Below are 14,615 nucleotides of genomic sequence, written 5' to 3' on the forward strand. Positions count from 1 at the left end.
CATTCCAGACAGGGAAAGTATCCAGTCCGCGCTCGCTCTCACACATTTAAAATAATTGTCTTACTCCCTGGGAAACAATAGTGATGATCCTCTGCATTTTGGAATCCTCTTTTACTTTTCAGAAGCCATCAAGCAATACTAATCTCTTTCCCCTGTGAGGCACCTTCATATACACCGCCCCAGCAGCTCCTTGTGGTAACTCACCAATGTAGTCCTTATGACCTGTTGTGTAGAGTGACTCAGAGTCACAGAGCTGGGACACTAGTCAGTGTCCTTATGACATCTCATACACTTGTGTTTTCAGTGCTGGGCATAAACCCAGACCCACAGGATCCCCAGCAAGAGCTCTGCCACCTAGCTACAACCCCAGCCCTCATAGTCCTGTCTTGTATTGACATCTTGCTTTTCCAAAATTGTGTGTGTGTGTGTGTGTGTGTGTGTGTGTGTGTGTGTGAATATGGGTACATATGTTTGTGTCAGTGCTCTCACTCCTGTGTGCACATGTGGAAGTCAGACATCAACATCTCCTGCCTTCCTCTTTCTCTGCACCTTATTTTTTTTTTTTAAGAAAAGGTATCCCATTGAACTTGGAGCTCACTCCTTCAGCTACATTGACCCACTAGCAAGCCCTGGGCGGGGGTTCCACCTGTCTCACCCACTTATTCCAATACTGAGGCTACAGGTATGCACTGCCGTATCTGGGCTGTGTGTGTGTGTGTGTGTGTGTGTGTGTGTGTGTGTGTGTCCTTGAAATCTGAACTCAGGTTCTCATGCCTGCATAGCAAGCACTTTGCCCACTGAGCTGTCTCCCCATTTCCTTCCTTATATTGCCATCATAATGCTAACATTTTGATTGTGCATTTCTTATTTCTCCCACTAGACTATGAGGGTTTTGAAGTGGAGAATCTGTCTCCTACTTCCATGGAAACTGCTATAATCCAAAGTGATGCTAAGCACTCGGTAGTTACTTAAATTGTGGAACGGGTGAGTGCTAGGTCAGTGAGTGACGGGTTGTGCTTCCTGACAGCCTCACACACTCCCTACTCAGTTGAAGTTGAACAAGAGTGTGGCAATGTACACCGTGTTTGTGGGTCAACAAGATGCTTCACACTTTCTTCTCCTTCATCCTCAACTAATGCTAGCTAGCTGCCATGGCTATGTCGTGGTTTGGCTGGACATTTCCCATAGTAACCTATGGGGAAGGGGGGATACTGAGTTGTTAGTTCTTGCATCAGCCAGACACGCGTGTCACGATGAAGGTGCTGAGAAGCAAGTAAACATTGACTGATGTATTGATGCAGGTCAGCCTCGGGGACCAGGACACTCAGGGTGGAGCTGTTCTGGGGACCGTTGGCAGTGTTCTTGGGGGCATCTTGTGTTTTGAGGCTGGGGCTTGCAGTCTGGCAAAGCAGATCTGTTCTCAGTTTGCAAGAGTATCATTTAATCTGAGACTCCAAAAGTCCTAAGGTCTTGTACCTATGTTTCCCAAAAGTTTTTTTTAAAAAATGGTGTATTGGGCCCAGTAAGCTGCTTATGTTTCAAGCCCAAGGACCCCAGTTGGGATTCCACAGCACGAATGTAAAAAGCCAGGCATGGCGGGCTGTGTCTATCTACAGTCCCAGGCCTGGATCAACAGACACACAGAGACTGAGGTCCCTGGAGCTAGCTGTCCAGCCAGTCAAGCTGAGTCAGCAAGCCTCAGGTTCAGCCAGAGACCAACTCAAAAAATGGAGAACTGATAGAAAAAGACACCTGCTGTCAACCACTGACTTCTACACATGTATACATAAATGCACGCACATGCATGTACACATAGAGAGACACACATAAAGTAGGATAAATAGGGCATTTAGGTATTTATCTCACAAAGCAATTCAGATTATGAACTTGGAAGCTAAAGTGCTAAAGACTCAACTCAGAAAATTTTCATTTTTGTCACTAATGAGTTGTGTGATCTTGCTCAAGTTCTATTGCTTTTTTGAAAAAAAAAAGCAGATTTTTTTTTTTGTCTTCTCACAAAATGAAGGTGGCGCTTACTTGATAGAGTTCTGTGCTGTGCCAATGGATCATGCATATCATCAATCTCTCAAAAAGCTTTTACTGTGACCCATAAGAGATGACTGCATGGTTAAGAGCACTTGCTTCTCTCACAGAGAAAACCAGATTTGGTTCCCAGTACTCATATCAGGCAGTTCACTACCACATGCAGCTCCATCTCCAGGGATCAGACATCATCTTCCGGCCTCTCTATGTACCTGTTCTGCACTCACGTGGCGCACAGGAACTCACACAGACACAGATACATGCACATAAAGCAATCTTTTAAAACCACTTACTTGTACTATTTTTCTAATTATCAGAACTGATCGGGCTGGCCACAGTGTCCTTCCCAATGTGTGCTCTGTAATGTATCTTCTCTTCCAGAGAAAAGAAAGACACCATTGCAGATAAGGCAACTAGGCAAGTAGGACTTGACTCCTTTCTGGAGGAGGTTAGCCTGGGGAACCAGGGTCACTCAGCAAGGGAACAGCAGGTCTGGGTTATACTCACTTCTGCCCAGGCCTTTTTTTCTACCCTCTGGGTAGCTGGCCTCGGGATAGAGCATGGATTATTTTATACACGCAGTGGATAAAGAGTAGAGTTTGCATTGGAGACAGTACAAAGTGTGGCCAGAGGAATCAGCTGGGACCACACTGTGAACCTCCAGGCTTTATGAAGGAGATGGATTTCTACCCTAAGGAAGCCAAAAATCATTTTTGAAGTGGTAGATTTTTGAGCAGGAGGATATCTCCATTGATTTGAATTGCATTTAAAAAAATGCAGAGGCTCCTCTGTGGGAGAAGTAATTACAGGGAGGTAGGGCATACTGACAGAGGCACAGTAAGGTGTTTGCAATTGTCTAGGACAGTGATATAGATGACCTAGACAAAGTGGACACTAGAGTTGGAAAGACACCTGAACCTGGTGACTGATGGGCTGTAGAGGATGGGGTGAAGAGAAAGGCCGAGGCTGATTACGGGGCAGTGAGGCAAAGTGTGCTAAGGCTGTTGATTAAAAGTATCTTGATTCTGGGCCTGGAATCTGGATCAGTAAAAAGGCTGTGGCTACAGGGGAAACAGAATCAGCAAGTTGATGGTGCTGGTGGGGACAGGCAACTGGATCAAGCTAGACTTGTTGAGTGCTGGTGTTGGGATGTAGATGCAGTTGTGGTCACAGTGTAGGGACATAGAATGGATGAGTCAGGGCTCAAGATGCAGTCATGGGAAACACTGGCTGAACTGGAAGGTCTGAAGGTCACAGAGATGAAACATTAATGTGTTTCGAGATAGTTTCACCCGCATCAGTGGAAAGACTTGAACTTGAGTGAAAACCAGTAAGCTAGGTGCCCACAGCTTCAGTGAAGCAGGGGAACTGACCAGGAATCCATGGACAACCATGACAAAGAGTTGGAGATGCCATGGTGGGTGGCAGATCTCTCACTAAGGTCTTTACAAGAAAGTAGAGGAGTGGTAGTGAGGCGCAAGGATTGAAGAAGGTGCAAAGGAAGTGATGCTTTCAGATGAAGCTGGGAGAGGTTGGCCTGCTTACTGGCTTGCTTTCCGTAGCTTCATCAGCTTTCTTATAAAACCCAAGCCTCGACTGAGGCTCCTTCCTTTCTGATTCTCAGCTTGTGGCAAGTTGACACACAAAACCAGCTGGTACAGTCCGAATCATCAAGTGTGATGGTGCATATCTGTAATCCCATCTCATTGGATGTAGAGGCAGGAGGATCAGGGGCTCGAGGTCATCTTCAGCTACATATTAATCTCAAGGACAACCTGAGTTATATGAGATCTTGTCTCAAAACACAAACAAACAGAAAAGGCCATAATTAATTAGATGCTGTGTTGCTGTCATTCAAAATAATAGATCAAGTATGGTGACAACTCTTATGTCACTAGTTAGATCTTATGGACTGGGCAGTGAGGGAGGGACAGCAGACAGGTCAGTTCCTATTCTCTGCACCTAGAACAGTCAGACATTAGCAGGGAGTCAGTAGATATTGGATGCATGAGCAAATGAAATTGCTCAAAGACAGTGGGCATGGGTAATTTGGTGCTCAACTAGTATATATGAAGGTCTGGGTTCCATCCCCAACATCACTAAAGATTAAAGAGCATACAGAGTAGGATGGTTACACCTGACTGGAGAACTAAAGACCAAAGGCATTAAGGAAATCTCCAGGGGGAGAGGGGATCTGGGAAGACCCCTACCAAGCTCAGTCACGTGCTCAAGCGTTGTAAGTCTAGGGGAACTTGAGAGCTCTATTAGTTTCATACAGCTAGGAGGTTTAAAATAAGAGACAGTTCTCTCCCAATTCAGAGGGGGGGGGGCTATAAATCCAGCATCAAGACATTGGTGTAGCTGTGCATCCTCTGAAGTCTCCTGGGAGGAGCTTCCTGAGAGCCTTCCAACTTCTTGTGGTTCCTAATGTTTCTTGGCTTGTGGGAACATCACTCCAGTGCCTGCCTCCATCTTCACACTGTCTTCCCTGTGTCTTTGCTTTGCTTCTTCCTGTGGGGATACTAGACATTGATTTAGGACCCAATGTGAGTCAACAAGATTCCATCTTTATTAACTATATCTACCGAAGCCCTATCTGCAAATGAGGTCACATACTGAGCTTCTGGGTGGCCATAGATTTTGGGGTGATATTTTCAACCCAGTACAGAGAGTTTCCTACCTTCCTCATTCCTGGTCCCTGTAGGCATCTTTTGCATCCTCCAGGGCAGGACCACTTTCTTCCTAGTCCCCTGTTTGGGAACAGCTTTCCACATACCTAACTGAAGTCTTGCCTCCCAAGTTGGAAGGCAAATAAGGACAAGAAGGAAAGCAATTAGTACAATGGGCATCTGGGGTTTAAAGGGATTCACTGACCTGCTGGCATGGTGGCTAGTGTGGGGGAGCAAGATGGGAGAGTTTGGAGGAATACAGGTGGAGGAAGAGAGTCATTTGAACGGTTCAGAAAGGAGGAGCCCCTGGGAACCTGAGGTCCAGGGTACTCAGTGATCCTAAGAGCTGGGTGCAAATGTTGGCATCTGTATACAGTTTCCAAGAACTCAGAGATTTGAGGTTGTTCATTTAATATCCATTTTATGAGCATTGATTTAGTACTGTCTGTGGACTAGCCCCACCTAATGCACTCATTTGACAGATGACCACACTAAGGCTCTGGTAGGCCAAGGTAGTTGTATAAGATGCCAAACTCAGCCTTGTAAGTCTCAGTGTATGTCACACAAGCCAAGTTCTTCTCCTTCAGTCTGTAGAATGCTAAGGGTACCTGTGAATTCTCCAGGTAACGATACGTGCCTGTGTCTGGACCGGGCTTGACGGTGAACAGTGTTTGTTTCCGCACGTCATTTTTACTGTTGCTATCTGATGTGGCAGGGCTAGAGGGAGGAATAAGGACACTTCTGGATTCTTTTTATTGAGTTCAGCTTCACCAGAAGTGACAAAGGGAAGGCATGAGATGCAAGCTCCCATGGAGAAGAGAAATGACAGACAGATTAGTAGGGTCTGAGAGAGTTGGATTAAGTGTACCTAGCTGGCCAGTGTGCAAGGACATAGTGGGTACTTCTGGTGCCAAGGAGACTTTTTTTGTCATACCATTTGAGTGACACTCAACTCCAGAGAGAAGGCTGAATGGCCTCATTGTGGCAAGTGAGAGAATGTGTAAGAAAGGAACCGTGGTGGTAAGGTGAACCTTCATTCAACGCAGTGTTGGGACAAGAGTTCTCAAAGGCTCCAACTTGCATGTGGCTTGCAGCCTATGCTGACATCCTGAACTCTCCCCGTTCCCCATTGGTTCCAGCTTCTCTGGCTTCCATCTCTTCAGTATCCCTGAGCAGCCAGCTACCTGCCCTCTGCTACATCTCTTCATACGTGGTCACCATGGTAATGTCACAGCCACTAAGCCTATGGTCCTGATGGAGGAGAGAGGAGAAAAGGGCAGAGGTAGGAGGGCACATGGCTCGCAGTACCCATGTGCCATTTCTGAACATTGCAGCTGCAATGGGCCATGAGGCAGGGAGGAGGAGGGGTCAGGGGGAGGGCCACATTCAGTGTCTCCAAGCACATGTCTGACCAGGGGAAAACAGCAACAACAAAACAACCAGGTGGCTCTTGATCAGCTAGGGTAATTTCTGTGTCCAGGAGGCTCTTAGAGGTGAGCTATTTCTATTTGTGTCTGTGGGTCTTCCTGAGGTAGGAATTACATTCAGTTCAAGGGGTACAGCCCAGGTTCTGTGTGGTCCCAGAAAGGCCCTTGTGTCACTTAGTTTTCTTGTTGCTGGCATCAAGACAGAGTTTATTTTGCTTCATGGTTAGAGTGATGCACAGTCCATCATCACGGTGGGAAAAGGGTGGTGGAGAGTGCGTGTCCTGAGGCTCCTCACTTCCTCATATATCTGCAGAACAGGAAGTAGAGAGATGAATGCAGACACCCAGCTGCCTTTTTCCTTTTCCTTCTTTCACTCAGTCCAGGACACCAGGCCACAGGAGGTGGCAGCCCCCCATCCAGGACAGATCTTACCACTCAATTATCCTCTTATCCTCTCTGGGAAGGCCCTGACAGGTATACCAAGAGGTGTGTCTCAATAATGCTCTAGTTGTTTTTTAATCCAAGCAAGCTGATGAAATTAATCAGCACACACACACACACACACACACACACACACACACACACACACACACACACACACACACACACACTTACCTGCTGGTCCTTAAGTTCATCTCCAGACTCCATTCTGTCTGCTGGCAGCATCTTATAATCTCTTCAAGGCCTGGGGTAGTTGAGGACATGAGAGACATAGTTGCCTGAAAAGACTCAGGGTCCTCACTGAATAGCCACTGGCTGCTCTGGCCCTGGGAACAGTGTGACCAGGTGAATTGTAATGATAGCAATAAGCCACTTGTCTGGACAGTCAATTTGATAGTGTCTCTAATGACAGTCTCCAAGTTTCTGCCCTCCAGACAGAGTCTCTGGAAAATCTAACAGAATGGAAACAAAAAGCAAAGAATGACAAGCAGAGCCGGAGCCCAGGGCTCGCCTTCCAGACCTGCGGCTCTGCTTGTGCGCACTCAACTCGTGGGGCTCCCAGCCATCTCTGGAGTCTCCTGGTTCTAGTCCCACTTCTCCACCATAATTGACAGCCTGTGTGCATTAAACTTCCCGTTCTCTGCTTCCTTGTTTCTAGAAAGATGGGTGGGATTGGGTTAGGTCCTTTCCAGTGCCAAGAGACTGTCATGACCAGCAGTTGTTCTTGTGCTATGTCCTTCCATTCAGAGCTGCCTTAGAGGTTCCCAAACCTTGCTCACACACGGACATCACTAACCGGCAGCTTGAAGGCTAGGTACCTCTTACCCATCGAGGTATTCTATTCACATCACTCTGGGGCTTGGTGATGTGTTCCTTTAATCTTAGCACCTGGCAGAGGCAGGCGAATCTCTGGCAGCCTGGTCTACATAGTGAGTTGCAGCCTTCCTGGAGTTACATAGTGAGAACTTGTCTGAAAAAAGGAAAAAAAAATATATACATCTTTAGAGTATTGGGAAGATAGAGACAAGCAGTCTGGCTTTCTTGATTCCAGGTTCTACGGAGAGACTGCCTTAAAAAGCAAGGTGGACAACTGTAGAGTGACAACAGATTGTTCTATGGTGCGTGCGCATGCATGCGTACACACACACACACACACACACACACACACACAGAGAGAGAGAGAGAGAGAGAGAGAGAGAGAGAGAGCCATTTTCCTCATCCACATGTTTTAATTGTTGCTACAGTCATCATTAAGGATAGAATTAATACTCCCATTCTTAGGGTGAGAACGTTGAGACTCTGAGACCTCATGTGATTACAACGTAGACCACACTGGTGCTCAGAGCTGAAGCTGGTATGGAGCATGTACTTGTCACCTCTGAGTCACATTAAATTCTGCCACATGCCACCCTTCTCTTTTCCACATTTGTGACTATGTACACCACAACTGCCTCTTTCTTCCCGTTGCCCCATTAGTGTCCCAGCACAGAAGATTAGTGAAGGCCCCTTAGGACCATTTGGAGAATGTCTCTATGTGAGAAGGAATAGGACATTCCAAAATTTAAAACACAGATAACTTAGAGACATAAAAACATGTGTAAGTACAGTTCACAGCACCATGGACAAAAAGAATGGGCAGACCTAATGTGAATTTGCAAATTCTCTCGCACACCAAACACACTTAATAAATTGTATTTGTCTTTTTTAAAGAGCAGCAATCCCCCTCCCTCCAAGATCATGAGCACATATCCTTTCAAATAAATTAAGGCTTTAATTTTGGCTGATGCTCTGGGAGGGAGCAAGAGGGATGCTCAGCCGTACATGGCTGACCAGTTCGACATTCCTCCTGCAGAGGTTGTTTGACACAAATTCTCTCTTGCCTGCGCTTTCCTGATGAAATCTCTCTGTTGGTCCAGACCTGGCATCCTACCTCACCCACACAGGCCAGAGAATACAAAATCCAAGGAGAAGGGAGCCGAGGAGGCGATGACTTCACAAAGCATTTGTAAAACGATGACTCTTCTTGCTCTGTGCGCTACAGGGATGTGTGTGTTTGCGCATGAGACCTGCTAAATGCCCAGAGTAGACACCATTTAATCAGCTGATCTGTGGCCTCCGGTAGTTGTTTTTCTAATTGCAGGTCTTGTCTGTGTCACTAGCTAGCTGGGAGCCCTTGGGGAGCTAAGTAATTATTATTTTTATTATTATCTTAATGTCTAGCCTCCCTCTGTACTGTACTGCCTTGTAGAACTCAAGTCTTAGGTAACAGTCCCCAGTGATGCTGGGGCCCTGACCAATCAGATCCCACCTGCTGTGGGGCAGCTTCCTAGACTGGCAGTAACTGGCTTTGTCTCTAATGAGCAGACCGAGGTGACAGAGCCTATGGCCGATTAGAACTGCTGCCTGCAAAGTAACCTGGATCAGCATTAAGCTAGTGGCCTAGAGAGCAGCCTCGGACAGCCCATAATTTCCAAATTAGATGCTTCTGAGGCCTGGATTATTTTGTGGTGCAGACAAAGCTCCGAGGCGGCTCTAGCAAAAGCTGGCAAAGGCAGACATAGAAATCTGACTGGGGAACTGATTTCATTCACAGCCAAGCAGGCCCAGCCCTAGCCGATTTCATTTTCATTTAGATGCAAATGGGGCTTTGGTTGCCAGACAGTCCATGGATGTTTTTGTCCTGCTTCTTGGGGTGAAGGGGTGTGTGTGTGTGTGTGTGTGTGTGTGTGTGTGTGTGTGTGTGTGTGTGTGTGTGTGTCTGTGTGTGTGATATTTCAGAGCCTCATTTTGCCTTCGCCAGGGAGGTAGAGCTCGCTCATTCTATTGCTGCAGGATTTAACTTGGGGGAAGTACTGAACATGCTGAGGATTCACCTCAAAATTCACTGCCTTGGCACAGGCAGGGCTGTACAGGCCAGGGAGGACACAGGACACTGCTTCTGCATGCAGTGTGTATGCACATGCACACATATGCATGTGTGTGTGTTACTGCATGTGCATGTGCACACGTATGCATGTGTGTGACTGTGAGAGTGTGTGCACATGAATGCATGTGTGTATGTGGGAATGAGTGCACCAGTGTGTGCATGTGCACTCGTGTGTGTGTGTGTGTGTGTGTGTGTGTGTGTGTGTGTGTGTGTGTGTGTACTGTTCACTTCAGTTGAGACAGAGTCCCCTAGGGCCTAGAGTTCACCAAAGCAGGCTGTGTTGGCTGAGCACAGAGCCCCAGTGATCCTTTCCCGCAGGCTCTAGAGACTCATGCCTTTAGAGCAAGCAGCTTGAGCACTGTTTCCTCTTTCTCAAAATAAAAATAAAGGTTTATTTCATTTTTTAAAAACTAGGCATACATATCAGTGTGGTGATGCATATTCAGGAGGGCAAGCATTTGTCTACGCTGGAGGAGACCATCAGAGCCTCTGGAGCTGGAGTTACCAGCAATTGTGAGCTGCCTGACATGGGTGCTGGGAACTGAACTCGGGTCTTCTGAAAGAGCAGTGCGTGTCCTTAAGGGCTCCAGCCTCTAGCCACTGTTTCTCACTGTAGAGCAAGGTCCTTCCTCAGCCCTTTGTCTCCTTCTGTAGTTAAATGCATGCACGTTCGCCAAATTGAGGCATACTCTGTCCCTAGACTTTGTTCCTTTACCGGTCCAGTGTCAGTAGAAAGATAAGCTCTGAGGTGGCCACCATGCCTCTCAGAGAGTGAGCGCCTCACGAACGGGGTTCACAGACTGTTAGGATTTACGTGCGGTCGGGGTTCATATGTACTCACATCTTTCCAGGCATCACTTACCTCTCCACCAACTGACTGGAAGGCACAAGGAGACACACTGTGGTGTCTTTACATCACTTTCGGGACCCGAGAAAAGGTTTGCACTCAGTAGGCATAGATGGGAGCCTGTTGGTAAATAAAACACATGCATTCATTTTCAGAACCTGGCTGCGGTGCTGGTTAAATCCTTTGAGGTCAGACTCCTGTCTCAGAGCTCCCATAGGGACGGCTGCCCCTCAGATGATGTGCCCAGGGTCCTCCATATCCATTTATTTAGGTGTGGGGTGGGGTACGAATTCCACTAGAGGCTAAAGTTTTGTGTGTGTTTGTGTGTTGTATGTGTGTGCACATGTGTATGTGCCTGCATGTGGAGGACAGAGGCCTTCCTTTAATGCTTTCTACCTTATGAGGCCAGGTCTCTCACTGAACCTGGGGTAACCGATCCAGCTAAGCTGAATAGCCTTAAGCTCTAGGGGTCCTCCAGTCTGCCCGTCCCCAGTTCTGGGATTGCAGGCATGTGTCTGTCACTCTGTCCAATTTTGTTTTGTTTTGTTTTTACACGGGTCATGGGCTAGAACTTGGGTCCTCCCATTTGTGCAGCAAACACTCGACTGAACCATCTCTTCAGCCCAGTGATGGGTCACTTAAAGTGTACAGTTGAACAAGGTTAAGAATTATCTTGACTGCTGTACGGCAGCCTCCGGCATGCTTCTGCTGTGCAAGGTTGAACCTCTACATGATTGAACATGAGCTCTGCATCTCCCCAGCCACCTGCACCTGTCACCACCCTTCCACTTTCTTCTCCATCAGTCTGACGACTGTAGACATTTTGTGTTAGTGCAATTGTATAGTATATCTTTTTTTCCCCCTTAGTGTAATGTCCTCGAGATTCATCAATGTTGGAGTATGTGGTAGGATTTCCCTTAAAATAAAAAAGCAATTAACAACTTTTAAAAATACTACTCTTTTAGACTAGTGTGTAAAAACAATTAGCTTCAACACAGTATCTTCATGTATAAATTCTATTGAACTTTATTTTTATTTGTTCACCTCCCCCATTCCTTCCCCTCCTCAGCTCTCTTCCTTCCCTGGCATACAATTATTTTTATTGAGAGTGATAATTGCACATATTTAGGACGGCAGGATGAGGCTTTGACACACGTTTTATTGTAGAACGAGCAAAGCAGGCAAATTAATGTCTGTCATTTTCCATCACTTCTTTGTGATGAGAACAATTCAAATCTACTCTTTCAGATACGAGACAATACTCAGGGTATCCTATCAGTGACAATCACCTTGTCATGTGGTGGACAGCTAGAACGTAGTCCTCCAAGCTGGGACGACTTGGCATTCTTTGGCCAGCATTGATTTCCTGGCCCACTTCTCTCCTTCATCCTTTGTAGCCCCCACTCAGACTCCCTATTTTTCACAGTGATGTTTTTCTGATTGTTGACACAAGTGATCATGTAATGTGTATCCCTCTATGGCTGGAGCATTACACACTATAATGCTCTCCACAGTTGTGTTGTTTCAAGTGAGAGGAGTTTGGTCTTTTTAAAGGCTGCATAATATTCTACTGTATAGGCATACCACACATTTTTAAAATCCACTCAATAAATGTAGAAGCATAAATATGTTTTGACATATGGTTATCAATTATGCATGTGCATATCAGAAGCAAGACTGCTAAATCATGTGATAACTATATTTTGGTTTTTATTTGTTTCATTTATTTAGTCATTCAAAGTGTGTGTGTGTGTGTGTGTGTGTATGCATGCATACACATCTATGAGTGCATGCCCATGTGCATGCATGCATGTGTGCTATGATGTATATGTGGCAGTCACAGTGCAACTTTCAGGAATCAGTATTTTCTTTTTGCCATGTGAATCCAGGGATAGAACTGGCCTTTCAGTCTTGTCAGAAAGTGTCTTTACCTCCTAAGCCATATTGCTGGCCCTACCTTAATTTTCTAGAAGCATCTTTGTCCTTTTTTCTAAAATGGTTATACTACGTCACATTTCATCCAACCGTACAGAAGTTCACCTTTCTCTGTCCCTTCAACCTGTTACCTTCCACCATGTTGACAATAGCCATTCTAACAGTGTGAGATACCACGCTGTGATTGTAACAACAACTTCTTCTTCTTCTTCTTCTTCTTCTTCTTCTTCTTCTTCTTCTTCTTCTTCTTCTTCTTCTTCTTCTTCTTCTTCTTCTTCTTCTTCTTCTTCTTCTTCTTCTTCTCCCCCTCCTCCCCCTCCTCCTCCTCCTCCTTTCTTCATAGTTTTTGTTTTAGTTTTTGAGAAAGGGTGTCGTTACTTCATAGACCAAGCTTGTCTGGAACCAACTGTCTAGGCCAGGCTCCTTGAACCAATCCTCTTGCTTTAATTTCTTCCTAAGTGCTAAGATTGCAATCATGAATGATTACACCTAGATCAACCTTTTTTCATTTGTTTCTCTGAGTTTTGTATGTCTTCTTTTGAGAAATATTCACTCAGGCTATCTCTATCTGTTTACAAAGTTGTGTGTATATGTGCCATATATGTGCAAGTGCCTGCAGAGGCCAGAAGAAAGGCGTCAGATCCCCTGGGTCTGGAATCATAGGTAGCCATGAGCTGCCCAGTGTGGGTGCTGGGAATTGAACCCTCTGCCAGAACAGCAAGCACTCCCAACACCGAGCTTTGACTTCACCAGTGTTTAATGCTCACTGGTTTTCCTGCTACTAGAGAGTGTGGATTTCCTGTGTGTTTGGGGTGTGAACTCCTTGGCTGATAAAGGATTTGCAAATATTTCCTCATAATGTACAATCTCCATTCTTCCTTTTACTTTACTCGGCAGAACCTTTTGGCCTCATTTGAACCTGTCTAGGTTTGCTTCTGTTGCCTGGGTTTTGGGGTCATGTGAAAGTAGGGTATAGCTGCCCAGTTCATATCTTGTTTTCTTTGAACAGCTTTACAGTTTCAGGTCACAGGGTTAAAATTTTTAATCCATTTGGAGTCGATTGCTGAGTAAAGGGTGATGTAAGTGTCGTAATTCATCATTCTACTTGCACATAATCAGGCGTCTTCCAAACCACTCGTTAAAGAGACCGTCCTCTGTATTTGTGACCCGCTTGTTGAAAATCAACCAAGAACAGAGGGGAAGGATTTCTTCTGGTATCTCTGTTCATTCCGTCAGGGCTTCTTTCCTTTCCAACGGTGTGTAACAGTCTATCTGATGGACATCCGACACGTTATCATCTCTCCCCGGGCTGCTGAGGCTTCTGCCATTGTGAATGATGCTTCTACCAAGTGTGGGCGCGTTGTTCTTTCAATTCTTTTGAGTCTCTCCCCAGAAATGGGATTGCCAGAGCTTACGACCCCAGTTGTAGTTTTTCAAAGAACCCCTTGCTGTTCACTGCAGCAGTCGCAGCGCTTCACAGCGGCGTTAAGAGGTTTACAAGGATTCTGACTACCCTACACCCTTGCCAACACTTACTTGCTCTCTCCCGTTTTCCTGCAATGGCCACAGTAGCCAAGTCAGCTGATGATTCTACTGTCCCGATTGAAGCTAAGTGTCTTCTCGCAGGCTCATCCTTTCTGATGGAGCTGAACAAGGAGCCTCCAAGTCGTTAATAAAAGAAACAGATAGCATGGGGTTGCTGTGGGTCCTTGGCCTAGGTTGAGAGAGCCCTGAGACTTTTTGGGAACCTGAATAGAGGTGGTTCTTCTCCTCATTTCCTTTTCGCCAGGGCAAGGTAGAGGTAATGGGCTGACCCCTCATCAAGCGACCGAGGGTCAAAGGGTGGATCAAAAGAAAAGATGGGATTCTGAGTGGACTGAGTTCCTTAACAACTCAGCCTTTTATTTTCTCGTCTGTGAAAAAGATTCACTGAGGAGTGTTTTAATAGCCAACCCACTAAAAACAAGTAATACTATCATGTGTGGCGCTTGGTAGTCTCGATGTACAAATATCCTAAGTGCAGCTGCTATCAAACTGCAGCAAACTGCCTGCCAGACACCCGAGTGCCAAACTGCTGCGGAAAGCGGTCTGTACAGTTGAGTGTTCACACACCACGCCCGTACCTGTGATAATGCCTTTCTTGGTGTGTGTGGTGAGCGAGGCTGTTGCTCTGCCGAAGCAGAGGAACTTTGTGTGACCTACACACCAAGAGAGGTCACTCAATTCTATGTTTATTAAACAAATATATGCTAGTGGCAGAGCATAAAGACTGGAGGGACAAGCCAGATGCTTTGTAAGTCACGTGACCCGTGACCCAGCATTGACTT

At 46.0% G+C, this 14,615-nt stretch overlaps 1 protein-coding gene across 3 annotated transcripts in view; it reads left to right on the top strand.

The window, feature by feature from the left end:
* Positions 1–14,615, top strand: part of Drd2 (dopamine receptor D2) — a 60,453-nt gene that overhangs the window by 9,321 nt on the left and 36,517 nt on the right. The gene's annotated exons all lie outside the window — the stretch shown is intronic.

Source organism: Acomys russatus, chromosome 14 (genome assembly GCF_903995435.1).
Source record: "Acomys russatus chromosome 14, mAcoRus1.1, whole genome shotgun sequence".
Taxonomy (NCBI): Eukaryota; Metazoa; Chordata; class Mammalia; order Rodentia; family Muridae; genus Acomys; species Acomys russatus.